This window comes from Monodelphis domestica, chromosome 4 (genome assembly GCF_027887165.1).
Source record: "Monodelphis domestica isolate mMonDom1 chromosome 4, mMonDom1.pri, whole genome shotgun sequence".
NCBI classification, from domain to species: domain Eukaryota; kingdom Metazoa; phylum Chordata; class Mammalia; order Didelphimorphia; family Didelphidae; genus Monodelphis; species Monodelphis domestica.
Window position 1 is genome coordinate 452,597,085 of NC_077230.1, and position 14,916 is coordinate 452,612,000.

The 14,916-nt window shown below is 42.4% G+C and overlaps 1 long non-coding RNA gene across 1 annotated transcript; it reads right to left on the reverse strand.

Moving 5' to 3' along the window:
- Positions 1–4,477: 4,477 nt before the first annotated feature.
- LOC103094583 (uncharacterized) lies at positions 4,478–14,914 on the reverse strand. The gene is made up of 3 exons (XR_008911733.1): positions 14,815–14,914; positions 5,269–5,400; positions 4,478–4,701 (listed from the first exon to the last, which is right to left on the reverse strand). It is a non-coding gene; the product is annotated as an uncharacterized LOC103094583 (long non-coding RNA).
- Between the last annotated feature and the right edge of the window lie 2 nt (positions 14,915–14,916).

A 14,916-nucleotide genomic window follows, 5' to 3' on the forward strand; every position in this document is an offset into this window, starting at 1 on the left:
AGGAAGGAAGGAAGGAAGGAAGGAAGGAAGGAAGGAAGGAAGGAAAGAAGGAACGAAGAAAGGAAGGAAGGAAGGAAGGGAAAAGGGAAAAAGAAAAGGAAGAAGAGAGGGAGGAAGGGACAGAGAAAGGGAAAGAATAAGGGAGAAAGGAATTGGAATGGGAATTCAAGGAGGTGACCCTAAATTGGCAGAGGGCAGAAAAAAAATTGTGGTTACTAAATAGTAACCTAATGGAATATGATTGCACCATAAAAAATAAGAAGCGAGCATTTCAAAGATTTCTGGGTAATAAGAACTGAAGCAGGGAGGCAAACAGAATTGGAATTTATAGTAGGGCATGATTTATGCAAGGGCAACACCATTGTAAAGGAAAAGAATTTTAAAGCACTGGGAGGACCTAAAGACGAAGCATGTCACCCACCTCCTACCAGAGGAGATGGACTTGAGGTTCAGGGAGAGACCGACATTTTGTTTTGCTCGCCTGCTCATTGATTGCTATGTTTTTGTTTGGTTCCCTTTTTTATTCTCTTGCTTTTTAAATTGAGACTTGAAGGGAGGGAATAGCAATGGTGATGCCAAAAAAGAGGGCTTGTAAATTGTTGTTGTTTTTCAAATGAAGAGAGAACAGGCAGAATTGCAAAAGGAAGCACAAGTAAAGAGAATAATTCTGAAAGTAACAGCAAATGCAATTTATTATCTACTTTTTGAAAAACATGCAAGCAGGGTAAGATGGAGATTCACCCTTTCATATACCAGCTTCTTGTGCTCTCTCTTTTATATGGAAATGCCAATCTGGGAGTGTTTAAGTGAAGAATATATATGATGTATGTGCTTATATACACATGAACACATACATACACACAACACAAAATATCCTCACAAACAAGTGCATATTTCTGACAACACATATGATGTACATAATATGCAGTGCAGCATACATACATGCAAATACACATACATATATAGTACATATGCACATATATATGAATGATGTCCCAAAAGTATTATAGCTTAAAAGTATACTGATTCTTTTTATACAAATAAAGGCAGATTTAAATAATTAGAGAAATATTCATTATTCATAGTGCCAATAGAATTAAAATGACAGTCCTACCTAAACGAATTTATTTGTTCAATGTCATCCCATCTAAATGATCAAAATTATTTTTTTGAGCTAGAAAAAATCACAAAATTCATTTTGAAGAAAGAAAAGATCCAAAATATCAAGATTTTAAATACATTATAAAGCAGTTATTATAAAAACTGCCTGGTATCGGCTAAGAAATAGAAAGGTAGGTCAGTAGAACAGAACAGACATACAACAAACAGTAGTACGAGGTACTAGTGACAGAAGTATAGATCCAAGTTTGGGGGATAAGAACACACTATTTGGTAAAAATTTCTTTGGCAATTAGAAAGTAGTTTGGCAGAAACTAGGTATAGACCAATATCTTACATCATTCACTAAGATAAGATCAACGTGGATACATGGGGGCAGCAAGGTAGCCCAGCAGATAGAGTGCCAGGCCTGGATTTGAGAAGAGTTCAAATCTAGCCTCAGATATTTTCTAGCTGTGCAATCCTGGGCAAGTTACTTAACCCTGGCAGCCTAGCCTTTGCTACTCTTCTGTCTTGGAACTGATAGTAAGACTTGTATAAATGGAGGTTTTGAACCCTAGATTTCATTCCCCAGAAGTCCTTGGTATTTCCCAGAATTCCCTATAATCTCTTCTGTGTCTCCACCTTGGTGAAATCATGTTTTTGGTATTTAACTGGCAGTAACACCTCCCACATGCTCTCTTCTTGCATGCTGTAGCATCAGCAGTGATGGTGGTAAGGTGAGGAAAATCTGAAAATCTGAAAATAACCAGCACGTGATCTTTATTTTGTATCTTCTCTATTCCTTGATTTCTAATGATGAACCTCATAAAATATAATTTAATTTTTACAGTCAGAAGGTAAGGACTTTTTTTTAAACCCTTATCTTCCATCTTGGGATCAATACTGTGTATTGGTTCCAAGGCAGAAGAGCAGTAAGGGCTAGGCAAAGTCAAGTGATTTGCCCAGAGTCACATAGCTGGGAAGTGTCTGAGGCCAAATTTGAACCCAGGACCTCCTGCCTATAGTCCTGGCTGTCAATCCACTGAGCTATCCAACTGCCCTGGGAAAATGTGTGCTTTTTTAAAATGGATACCTGAATTAGACAAATTGGAAGAAGAGTAAAAATATTATCCATCAGATTTGTGGACAGGAGAAGAATTTATGAATAAACAAGACATAGAGAGAATTGTGAGATGCAAAATGGATAATTTTATTACATTAAATGAAAAAGGTTTTGTACAAATAAAGCTAATGTAGCCAAGGTTAGAAGGAAAGTAGAAAATGGAGGGGGGGGAACAGAATTTATGTACAATTTATCAAAGATTTCATATCTGAAATATGTAGGGAATTTTGTCAAATTTGTAAAAATAAGAGCTATCTCTAATTGATAAATGGTCAAAAATATTAACAGTTTTTGGATGAAGAAATCAAAGTCATATATAGGCATATAAAAATGCTCTAAATCACTACTGATTAGAGAAATGCTAATCAAACCACTTCTGAGAAATCATTTCATACTCTCAGATTGATTAAATGATAAAAAGGCAAATTAGCAAATGTTGGAGAGGATATGGAAAAATGGAGACACTACTACACTGTTGGTGGAACTGTGAGCTGATAAAACCATTTTAGAGAACAATTTGGAATTATGCCCCGAGAGTTATAAACCTATGTGTGTCCTTACACCCAACAATACCAGAGTTGGGTCTATTTCCCAAGGAAATCAGGGAAAAAGAAAATGTTTCCCAATATCTATCGCAGCTTTCTTTGTGGTGACCAAGAACTGGAAATCGAGATGATGTCCTCCATCATTTGGGGAATGATTGACCAAGTTCTGGTAGATGATTGTGATGGAATACTTCTGTGCCATAAGAAATGGCAAGTGGGTGTTTTGTTTTGTTTTTATCTTGAAAAGACCTGCATGCAGTAATGAGTAGAATGAAGAGAACATTATATCCAGCTCCAAAATTAATATTTGAGGAATAGCTTGTGAATTTCCATTTCCAGGAAAAGACTTGATAACATGGAAGACGTAATTCATATGTACATTTTGGGGGGTCTGGTGATGCCTTGGTGTGGTGAGGGGAAGCAGGAGATGAGATACCTGAGAACTTTAGTGTAATCAACAACAAAAAATAAGGGGAAAAAATTTCATGGCAGTCTTGGACAAATTAGTGTCTTCCCCTAAATAATTAAAAATAAATTAAGTAGGGAGGGTTGGACTAGATGATCTCAACGGTCCTTTCTGCTTTGAATCTAGGGGTCCTAAATTCTCTAGGAATTTAATAAAGGGAGAGGATGAGTGTGAGGATAGAGCTAGTCATGGGGGTCTACATTAAGGTCAGAATGGGGACATGAACCAGTGTAGACAGAAACTGGGCAAAGGGGGAGGGCAGTGAATGCTTGGAGCAGGGGCAGCTGTGACCAATATGGCATCATGGGCCTCAGGCATTTGGAGAAGGGCTAGGAGCTGACATTAGGGGGTACAGAGAAGACTGGTGCCTCTTGCGTGAAGGCTTGTGAAGCCCTTTTCAGGTCTTTGGTGGCCTCTGGCTCTCACCTGGCGATCCAAGAAGCTTGCCCAGCTGCCATACTCCAATAAACTGTTTCAGCAGGTGGGTTAAACAGGGCTGGGGGGGATCCAATGGGCTTCAGAGCTCTTGGTGAGTTAGAGGAATGTCTGTCTCAAGCATGCAAAGACTTCTGGGGGAAGGGGCAGACGGTTATTACAGCAGCAAGGAAGGGGGCCAGAGAGGTTCTCTTAGAGCTTGCTCAGACAGATGCCAGGGTCATCCCTGTGCCTGGAGCTGTCCTGTCACCCTGTCTTGCCCCTGGCCTTGTATGACGATGGAAGAGAAAAGCAGATGACTGTGCAAATACGTGGGAGAGTCAGAAGACATCGCCAATGATGCCATTTTGGTCCTCTTTGAGTATGAAGGACAACAACCAACCAACCAACCAAGGAAGGCATGAGAATGGACAGCCTTGTCCTCCTGCCAATGTTCACAGCCTGCCTTCATCCCCTTTTCTTCAGAGGGGTCACCCTAAGGGCTAGCTGACCGCCATCATTCTGGCTGCCATTATGGACTTTCCTGTAGGGTTCTCTGCCCCCAGGCCTCCTAGGGGAATAGGCCCCAAAGTCCCAGGTATCCCCATCACACCCATGAGTAAATTCTCAGCTCTCTAAGTGCTGAACTTCCCCTCAGCATCACATTGTGGGGCACCCATCTCCCCAGCCATGCAGCGACATCCCGACAACAAGGCCTGTGGCTTCTTTCCCTCTTCCACTCACTGTGGGAAGAAACCCCTTGTGGGCATCGGGGTGGGGAGGGGGGAACTCAGGAAAGCCAGGCTGAATGAGGGGACTGACCACAGCTTGGGGAGAGTGAGGACACGCGAGTTTATTAAGCTGAGGAGTCAAGAGGGAACAGAAGGGATCAGCCAGGGAGAGCGACAGTCCCAGCTGGGAAGGCTTGGCGTGAGGGTAAGAAGCAGGGAGGGCAGGGTCCAGGGTAGGAATCCATCTCAAAGCCTAAAGCCAGGCCCCCCCAGGTGTCATCATAGACCAGAAATTCGCATAGTTGAGGAAGCAAAAGAAGCCTATGAGAAGGGGAGAATGGGCAGGAGTCACTGCCTCCCCTCTCCATCCTCCCACCCCTATTCCTGCTTTACATCTGCTCCTCTTTCCATGTCCATCCTCAGTCCAGATCCTTCCCTATCCCAAATGTCACTATTTCTCAAGACCACAGACTTAAAGCAGAGTCCAGCTAGTCCAATCAAGTCACTTTACTTGGGGGAAAACACCCCAGATCACATAGAAAGTACCCTTTGGAGGAAGGATTTGAACCCATATCCTTGGACTTTTTGCCCTGAACTTAGAATTAATACTGTGTACTGATTCTGAGCCAGAAGAGTGGCAAGGGTTAGGCAATGGAGATTAAGTGACTTGCCCAGGGTCACACAGCTACAAAGTATCTGAGGCCACATTTGAACCCAGGACATCTCATCTGAAATCCTCATAGACCTCCTTTCTTAGCCTCTCATCTCCCTGTCCTAGTCTGACAACAACATCTGTCCTCAGTCAGGGTCCCAGCCTCAACCTCATCCCCAATCCCAGCCTCTACCCATGTTCACCCCTTGCTCCTGGGCCCCAGCTCTCATCCCCACCTGTCAGCATATAGAGGAAAATGCCTAGCCATGCCAGGTAGTAGTTTGTCTCCAGGGTGTAGCTCATTCCATTCTGCAGGAAATTCCGGGCCTGAAGCAGGTAGAACAGGGCACACAGGAACAGCAAGAGGCCTTGGAATGGAGAAGCACAGGGCGTTAGAGGCAGGGGTGGGGAAGCCTTGAGATGAAAGCCTCAGAAACTGGAACTGGAGACCTTTCCCCAGTCCCTCTCCCTCCTTTCTTCCCATTACGGTAGGGAGCAGCACCTGCCCCCCAGGCCCTCCTCCTGGACCCCTCCTTATCTCCAAAGCTAGCACAGGTCCTGGCACATAGCAGGTGTTGCATAAATCATGTTATTATTAATATTACATTATCATATAATAATAAATAAAAGAAATGTTTATGAATTGATATTCATGTGTTCATCTAGAGATATCCAGACATAGACAGAAACAGAGATATGTACATAAACAAATGCCCCTTTTTCATCTTTCCTCCTAAACTCTCCAAATCTTCCCCATCACTGTCCCAGGCCTTTAGCTTGGCAGCCTGAGCCCCCCTCAGGAACTGATGCTTGCTTAGGCCAGTCTGGTTTTCCTTTGCCACATCTCCCCAATGCACCCCCTTTTCTTTTCTGATGAGGTCACCCCTCAGGCACAGGATTCCATCTCCTTGCTCCTGGACAATCGCTACAGTACTCTCCTGGTCCATCCACCAGTCTCTCCCCACTGACATCCATCTTCTATTTAGCCGACAAAGTAATTTTCCTAAAATGCAACCTTAATGGTGTCCCTCCAGCTGTCAGGAAACCTACTGGCTCCCTCTCACCAGCAGGCTCTGAAACAAAATCTTCTATTTGACCTTCATTGCCTTGATGCTTCCTATTTTTCCAGTTCTCCTAAACTGACCTTTGCCTTAGAATCATGACTCCTGATGTAGATGTCATCCTTGGCTCCACACTACCTCTCATTCTCAACATCCTATCTTTTTCCCATGCCTTTCCATTTCCCCTTGGCAATATCTCTTGAAAATGCCCCAGTATTACTTCTGAATTCTGCCATCTTCCTGGTATAGTTCCTTACCTCTTCATATCTGGGCTAATGCATCTTCCTGTGATTGGTCTACCTGCCACAATTCTTTCCCTATTCTAACCACCTCCATTTAGCAGCTAAAGTGACTTTGCAAAAATACAAATCCAACCATGTTATCTTCCTACTCAATAAACGGCAGTGGCTCCATATTACCTCTAGAATCAAATACAAAATCCTCTGTTTGGCATTCAGAGCCTTTCTTTACCTACCCCACCCTCCTACTTTCCCAGTTTTCTTACATATTACATACCACCACCTCCTCTTCAATATAGTGAAACTGTTTTTCTTGCTGTTCCTCAAATGAGACCATTCATCTCCTAGCTCTGGGAATTTTCATCAGCTGTCCCCCATGTCTGGAATTCACTCTCTCCTCATCTTAGCATAATATCTTACCTATAGTCGACAGTTAGTAAATGTTTACTGAATGAATGACAGGTAGCCACCTCCTGGCTTTCCTGGTTTCCTTTAAGTCTCAGGAAGGAAGAAAAAACCCACTCCCTAGATGCCTTTCCTAATCCTAATTCTAATTCCTTCCATTTTATCTTCTATACAGCTTGCCTATTCATACTTGTTTACATGGCTCCCCCATTAGTATGTGAATTCCTCAATGTCTAAGACTGTCTTTTGTCTTTGGTTATTCCTCAGTGCTTAGTACAATGCTGGATACATAATAAGTGGTAATGAATTATTATTGATTGGCATATGTGTCACATACATATCTATATACACATAAACATATATATACATATCTGTATGTAGAGCCATGAGAGGAGCTGAATGCTGGACAGACCACCATTTGGTTAGAGCAACTCTTCAAATGTACATTGTGCCTCGCCATCCAAAATGCACCCAGACAGTTCACGCATTTTATAATGTGAGTCTTCTTAGCGATCCATCTTATTTGCAAACATTCCAGTCCTGCCTGGAAGACAAGCTGTCTGCCAAGGGACCACTCACTGGAAGCTCAACCAAGAAATGGAACCAGTTCAGAGACGCAGTGAAGGAAACATCAAAGGCAGTCCTAGGCCCCAAACAATGCAACCACCAGGACTGGTTCGACGAGAACAACACTGCTATTGAAGACCTATTGAGCAAAAAGAACAAAGCCTTTATGGAGTGGCAAAATAACCCAAACTCTGCTCCTAAAAAGGACAGATTCAAGTCTCTCCAAGACACGGCACAGTGTGAGATCAAGAAGATGCAAGACCGATGGTGGGGAAAAAAGACAGAAGAAATCCAGTGCTTTGCTGATACAAAAAACTACAAACAATTTTTCAGTGCCCTCAAGACTGTCTATGGGCCATTAAAACCCACCACCATTCCCTTGCTGTCCTCTGACAGTGACACTCTCATAAAAGATAAAAAAGTCATCAGCAACAGGTGGAAAGAACACTTCAATCAGATTCTCAACTGACCCTCTTCAGTCGACCAAAGCGCCCTTGACCAGATCCCCCAAAACCACACCATTGAACAACTTGACATCCCTCCTTCAATAGAGGAAGTCCAAAAAGCCATTAAGCAAATGAGTGCAGGCAAGGCACCCAGTAATGATGGGATCCCAACCGAGGTGTACAAGGCCTTAAATGGAAAGGCGCTCCAAGCATTCCACATAGTGCTGACCAGCATATGGGAAGAGGAAGACATGCCCCCAGAACTTAGAGATGCCTCCATCATAGCCCTATATAAGAACAAAGGCTCACGAGCAGCCTGTGACAACTACAGAGGAATCTCACTACTCTCCACTGCTGGAAAGATCCTCGCCCATGTTATACTCAACAGACTCCTGTCATCTGTTTCAAAGCAGAACCTGCCTGAATCACAATGTGGCTTCCAACCAGATCACAGCACCATCGACATGGTCTTCACGGTGAGGCAAATGCAGGAAAAATGCCTAAGTAGAACCTAAGTCTCTACATTGTCTTCATAGACCTGACAAAGGCATTCGACACAGTGAACAGGGACGCATTGTGGGTGATCCTTAGCTAGTTCGGTTGCCCAGCAAAATTTGTCAAACTGATCCAGCTCTTTCATGTCAACATGACAGGGGAAGTCCTATCTGGTGGAGAGACTTCCGATCGCTTCTACATCTCCAATGGTGTGAAACAAGGCTGTGTCTTCGCTCCGGTACTATTCAACCTATTTTTCACACAAATATTACAAACATGCTGTGATGGATCTAGACCTGGGCGTCTACATCAAATACCGACTGGATGGCTCACTATTCGACCTTCGCCTCCTGACTGCAAAAACAAAGACAACAGAGAGACTCATCCTGGAAGCTCTCTTTGCAGATGACTGTGCTCTCATGGCCCACCAAGAAAATCATCTTCAAACCATTGTGGACAGGTTTTCCACCACAACAAAACTGTTTGGCCTGACTATCAGCCTCAGCAAAACAGAGATGCTGTTCCAACCTGCACCAGGGAGGCCAAGGAACCAGCCATGCATTACAATCGACAGCACGCAGCTTTCTAACGTCAACACTTTCAAGTACCTGGGCAGCACCATCACCAACGACGGGTCCCTAGACCATGAGATCAATGCCAGGATCCAAAAGGCCAGCCAGGCACTTGGGCGGCTGCGCTGCAAAGTCCTCCAACACAGAGGTGTAAGCACTGCGACGAAGCTCAAAGTGTATAATGCAGTGGTCCTCAGCTCGCTCCTGAACAGTTGCGAGACATGAACACTGTACCGGAAGCACATGAAACAACTGGAGCAATTCCACCAACGCTCTCTCCAGTCAATCATGAGGATCCAATGGCAGGACTGAATCACCAATCAGGAAGTCCTCGACAGAGCCAACTCCACCAGCATCGAAGTCCTGGTCCTCAAAACCCAGCTATGATGGTCTGGACACGTCATCCGCATGGACCCACAGTGAATACCAAGACAGGTATTCTATGGTGAACTGTCAGCTGGACTCAGGAAACAAGGCCGACCAAAGAAAAGATTCAAGGATCAGCTAAAGTCCAACTTGAAGTGGGCTGGCATTACACCAAAGCAACTAGAACTCGCTGCCTCTGATAGAAGCAGCTGGCGAACCCACATTAACCGACGTCGACGTCTTGCCGCTGCTCGTGAACGCCAACACCAGGCCACAACCGCACCTCCCGTAACAACTGGCGTCCCATGCCCCATGTGCCACAAACTCTGCGCCTCAGCCTTTGGACTCCAAAGCCACATGAGGTTACATCAATAGATGATAATGCACAAAGACAATAGTCATTCTCTGTCACCGAGAGACTACCACTATACTATATAGGTACATGCATTTATCTACCTACCCATCAATCCATCTATCTATCCATCCATCCATCTATCTATCTATCTATCTATCTATCTATCTATCTATCTATCTATCTATCTATTTGTCTGTCTGTCTGTCTGTCTATGGCTATTCTAGGCATGGTGTCCAACCCTTAAATCTGGATGTCCTACTCAGGATAAGCTTCATCTTATTTTTGTTCCTGGGTTCCTAGGCCTCATCTCTATACTCTTTATTTTAAGTCTGGATAAAGTGGCTTATTGAATAGAGAAACATCTTAGATTCAAGTCCTGATTCTGTAACAATTAAAATTAAATCTCAAATAATAGAATATTATATTTTAGGAGATTTATTAATGATCATTAGAAATCAAAGAATAAAGAGGATACAAAATCAATACCATGTGCTCATGGCTGATCAGCCCATTTAAACTCCCCACACTTAGCTTACTACTGCCACCATGCTGGCTGCAAGCCCAAGAAAGAGCCAAGAGGACCACCCACTCACTAATATCCTCTGTCTACAGGAAGTACATAACAACAAGAAGTCAGTGGGCTCCTGGGAAATGTAGTTCTTTTTTAGGGTAACATTTTCAATTATACATTGCCCCTTGAGATCCATGGAAGACCAGTCTCTCCAATGGATCTTGTAAACGTAATCAACTTTGAAATTATAATAATTTAAGGATAAGAGGAAAAGAGAGCAAACCCAATGATTACTAGGCACATTGACAAAAAGCCAGTTAGGGGACAGTCCCCTTCAGCAGAAGAGTATACATACAAAAACAAATGCATCCAACCCCACACAGTTCAAATCACCACATCCCAAAGTTCACTCTGTATCTTCTGGTGTAGTGTGTGGTCTGTGGAGGCATCTTCATGGTGCCTTTTCCAAACAGTTCACTTTCTGAATTTGGAGAGGTATCATGTTTCTTAACCTAAAATTACTCTCAAAAGAGTTTAAACTTTGCATTTTAGAATAATAATACATTCCCCCCTGAAGAGGGTGTTAAAAAACATAGGGATCACTTAGGGATGCATGGCTGAGTTATGAGGTATATGAATCAATTGGCAAGAGAAATAAAAAACATTTTAAAAATCCAAATAAAAGAGAAACAAAAACAACAATAATAGAGTTTTAAAAATAAAAAAATATATAGCTTACAATCATTGACACACTGTGTCAGCTAAGGAAAGGTTTCCCACCCAAAAATGAGATCCATTTTCTTTTCAAACTTGACCATGATGCACTGTTTACAAAATAACAGTTTTTATAAAGAACAATAGTACAACAGGTAATGCACATTCAAGAAGTATCAAAATCCCCAAAGTTACAATAGCCCATTTAATGACAATAGCAAACAAACCCACTATCATATTTTACATGAGTCTGCTGTATGACATTTATAGCTAAAGGATACTTGTCACAGGTTTTTCAGGTGTAGTAAATCTTTCAACCTTGGGTGAGATGTTTTTATAATTTTTATTTTTTATTTTTTTAAACCCCTTACCTTCCACCTTGGAGTCAATACTATGTATTGGCTCCAAGGCAAAAGAGTGGTAAGGGCTAGGCAATGGAGGTTAAGTGACTTGCCCAGGGTCACACAGCTAGGAATCTGAGGCCAGATTTGAACCTAGGACCTCCCATCTCTAGGCCTGGTTCTCAACCCACTGAGCCACCCAGCTAGCTGCCCGCTAGATATTTTTAAACAAAGTAAAACTTATTTGGGTCTAGAACATTACTAAGAAATCTAAATTGTTCTGTTAGAAGTAAATTAAACTGAAGAGCTACAAATGAGAGATGCTCCTTCTTGAGTGCCATCTAGGGGTACCATGCCCTAGGATCAACTTCCCAGCTTCTTTGGTATGAGACTATTATGTCTCATCCATTCATATTTTTACAAATGCGTGAGGTGGGGCTTATAATTTTACTTCACTTCAGCTACTAAAATGGAGCTTTTACTTCTTATTACAAATAACTCAGAGGTAGGCAAAATAATCAGAGTTGTTCAAAAAATTGTTTTAATGATGTCTGAAGACTCCTTAAAATCAGTTTGAGATATTTAGCTCATTAAATTTATCAAAGATTATTAACCAGGTTGATGAAGTCCATTCATTATCTGTGTGACAATTTAGAAAGCCAAAATAGAAGAAAAAGTTGTTTTTATATGGGCTTATTCACTAATATTTGTTCAGTATAGTTATAGGGGAAAGGTAACAAAATATATCAGTAGTTAAAACACAGTAGATTAAACCAATTCAGTGTAGCAGAATAGTATTGAATACATTAATATATGAACTTAAAACAACAAAATTAAATCTTAAAGCAGAAATCAGCAAAATATAATAAAATACAGAGACTTTCATAAAACAATGTAATCTGAAAAGGCTTAAAAAAAAGAGCCAAGAGGACCACCCATTTGCTAATATCATCTGTCTACAGGAAGTACATAACGACACGAAGTCAGTGGGGTCTGAGGCCAGATTTGAACCTAGGACCTTCCATTTTCAGACCTGGCTCTCAATCCACTGAACAACCCAGCTGCCCCCTATAACATTTATACTAATTCTCTCCATTTCATAATCAATCCAGTTGCACCCACCATGTACAATGTACTAAGGTAAGCCGTGGAATTTTTTTTTTAAACACTTACCTTCCGTCTTGAAGTCAATACTGTGTATTGGCTCCAAGGCAGAAGAGTGGTAAGGGCTAGGCAATGGGGGTCAAGTGACTTGCCCAGGGTCACACAGCTGGGAAGTGTCTGAGGCCAGATTTGAACCTAGGACCTCCTGTCTCTAGGCCTAGCTCTCAATCCATAGAGCTACCCAGCTGCCCCCGGAATTTTTTTAAAAGGCGAAAACCTATCTCTGATGTCAAGGAAATTATAAACTAACAGAGGAGACAACATGCAATCAAGATATATACGCAACATATTAGAGCTAATAAAAAGAAAGGAATCCGTTTTATTAACTTTCTTGAAGAAGATGAGCTTTTAGCTGGGACACAGAAAAGCCAATAAAGCCAAGGGATGGAAGAAAAACCCAGGCATGTGCATGTGGGACAGTGAATGAGAATGCCCAGAGCCAAGAGATGGAATGTCTTGTGCAAAGAACAGAAATGACCTGCTGAGGCCTGAACTTTAAGAAGATTCATTTGGCAACAGAGTAGAAAATGGTCTGGAATGGAAAGAGACTTGAGGCAGGTTTACTAGCAGTCTATTGCAATAGTCCAGGGAATGAGGTGATGAGAGTCTTCACAAGGGTGGTGGCAGTGTAAGGAGAAAGAAGAGGCATGTAGTAGACAGTTTACAAATGAAAAAGGACTACATAGGTCTCCTAGTCCAACACTCATTTACTGGTGCAAAAATGGTGGCCCAGGGTGGTTACGTGATTTACTCACTCTATAAGTTTCTGACTTACAAGCTTATTATGGATCTAAAGGTTCAGTGCCATTATCCAGTCCACCAGCTAGCTGTCTATCTTCAGAAAGACTCCAGCTTGGAAAAAGTAATATACTTCTTGCCCTTGGGAAGCCTGAAGAACTCAAATTATCATCCTCAAATAATCTTTTTTAGCATATGAATTTATGTACCAGTCTTCATCTAGTAAGTTGTAAGTAAAATCTCCCTTAGGAGAAGCAGCCTTTTTTCCCTTGTGTTTCCCCAGCCCTTGGGCACAGTACCTATCATACAGTAGCTTGATTTGTTTGTATTTTGCTTTTCTAAAGTGATACTTACTTTGAAAGCTTAGCAAGAGGGGGCAGCTGGGTGGTTCAGTGGGTAGAGAGCCAGGTTCAGAGACAGGAGGTCCTGGGTTCAAATCTGGCCTCAGACACTTCCTAGCTGTGTGGCCCTGAGCAAGTCACTTAACCCCCATTGCCTAGCCCTTACTGCTCTTCTGCCTTGTGTGTGTAGTGTAATCTCGGTGTCTGTACCCCAAAGTCACTCTAACAAGCAGACAGGAAACTTTGATAAGATGTTGACAGGATGCAGCTTTATTTGGAGAAAACATCAGGGAAGGGGTGGGAGGGAGGGTAAGGGAAAGAAAAGGGATTCTGCCCACACAAGCTGCTTGCTGGGGGCAAAAATGTTCTCTGTGTGTGTGTAATCAGAGACTTTCGTAATCATAATATCGTATCATATCATAATCATAATATTACATATGCATAATAATGTAAGATTCCCATCCCCCTCTCTTATCCAACCCTGTACGAGGGTGGGCTGTGACATTCACAGTCCTGAGTGGGTGGTTTTCAACATTATATACTCTAAAGACCCCCATGACCAAAGCCCTTGACTCTCATGCAATTTTCAACATGGCGCAGTAGATACATTTGAAACTCCGTGCTGCTTCTTCCTTTTCTTATCTCATCCTTTTCCTGGAAGCAGCTCGCTTCCCAGGCTACAAGTAAACTCTTGTCAAAGTTTTTGAAACTACGTCCGGAAACCAAAAACGTTTAGGGGGGCCAGTTTTATTCTAAGAAAGAGTAATACTAAGAGGTCTTGAAAACTGGACTTACAAGCCAAATGCTACTCTGAGAATGACACTGTATAAATGGAAATTTGGAGCCTTGGCTCTTCATCCCCCAGAAGTCCCTTAGTATTTCCCCAAATTCCCTTTAATGTCTCCTGTGCCTCCCCTTTGTGTGATCAAGTTATTGTTCTATAAGTGACTGTAATTCCTCCCTCATCCTATTTTTAACTTGCGACCAGGCTGAGCTCAGGTAGCTTTTTTTATTTTAGTTATTATTAATAAAAATTTTAAAATACAATACCTAGTTATTGAATATTAATTTTTAAACCTTAATCTTCTGTCTTGGAATCAATACTGTGTATTGGTTCCAAAGCAGAAGAGGGGTAAGGGCTAAGCAAGAGGAGTTAAGTGACTTGCCCAGGGTCACTCAGCTAGGAAGTGTCTGAGGCCATATTTGAACCCAGGACCTCCCATCTCTAGGCCTGGCTCTCCATCCACTGAGCTCCCCAGCTGCCCCTGTTCTGGATCATTTCTAAGCCTCAGATGGAGAGGGTTCAAGGCCTTTGTTCTCACAGCATTGTCTCTGTCTTCTTTCTGGGACCCTTCAGAGCAGGGAAGGGTCAAACCATAGTAGGTTCGCAGTTAGTGTTGGGACACTGAAGGGATGAATGGTTGGCTGGGTATCAAGCACAGAGACGTGACTTGTTCCACTACACACCTCATGGCCTCCACTTGTCTGGGAGGTTTTTCTCAAAGGGTCTGCTGTGGAAGTCTCCCTCCCTTCTAATTCCCAGAGACTTTCTCGAGCCTTCTCTCTCTT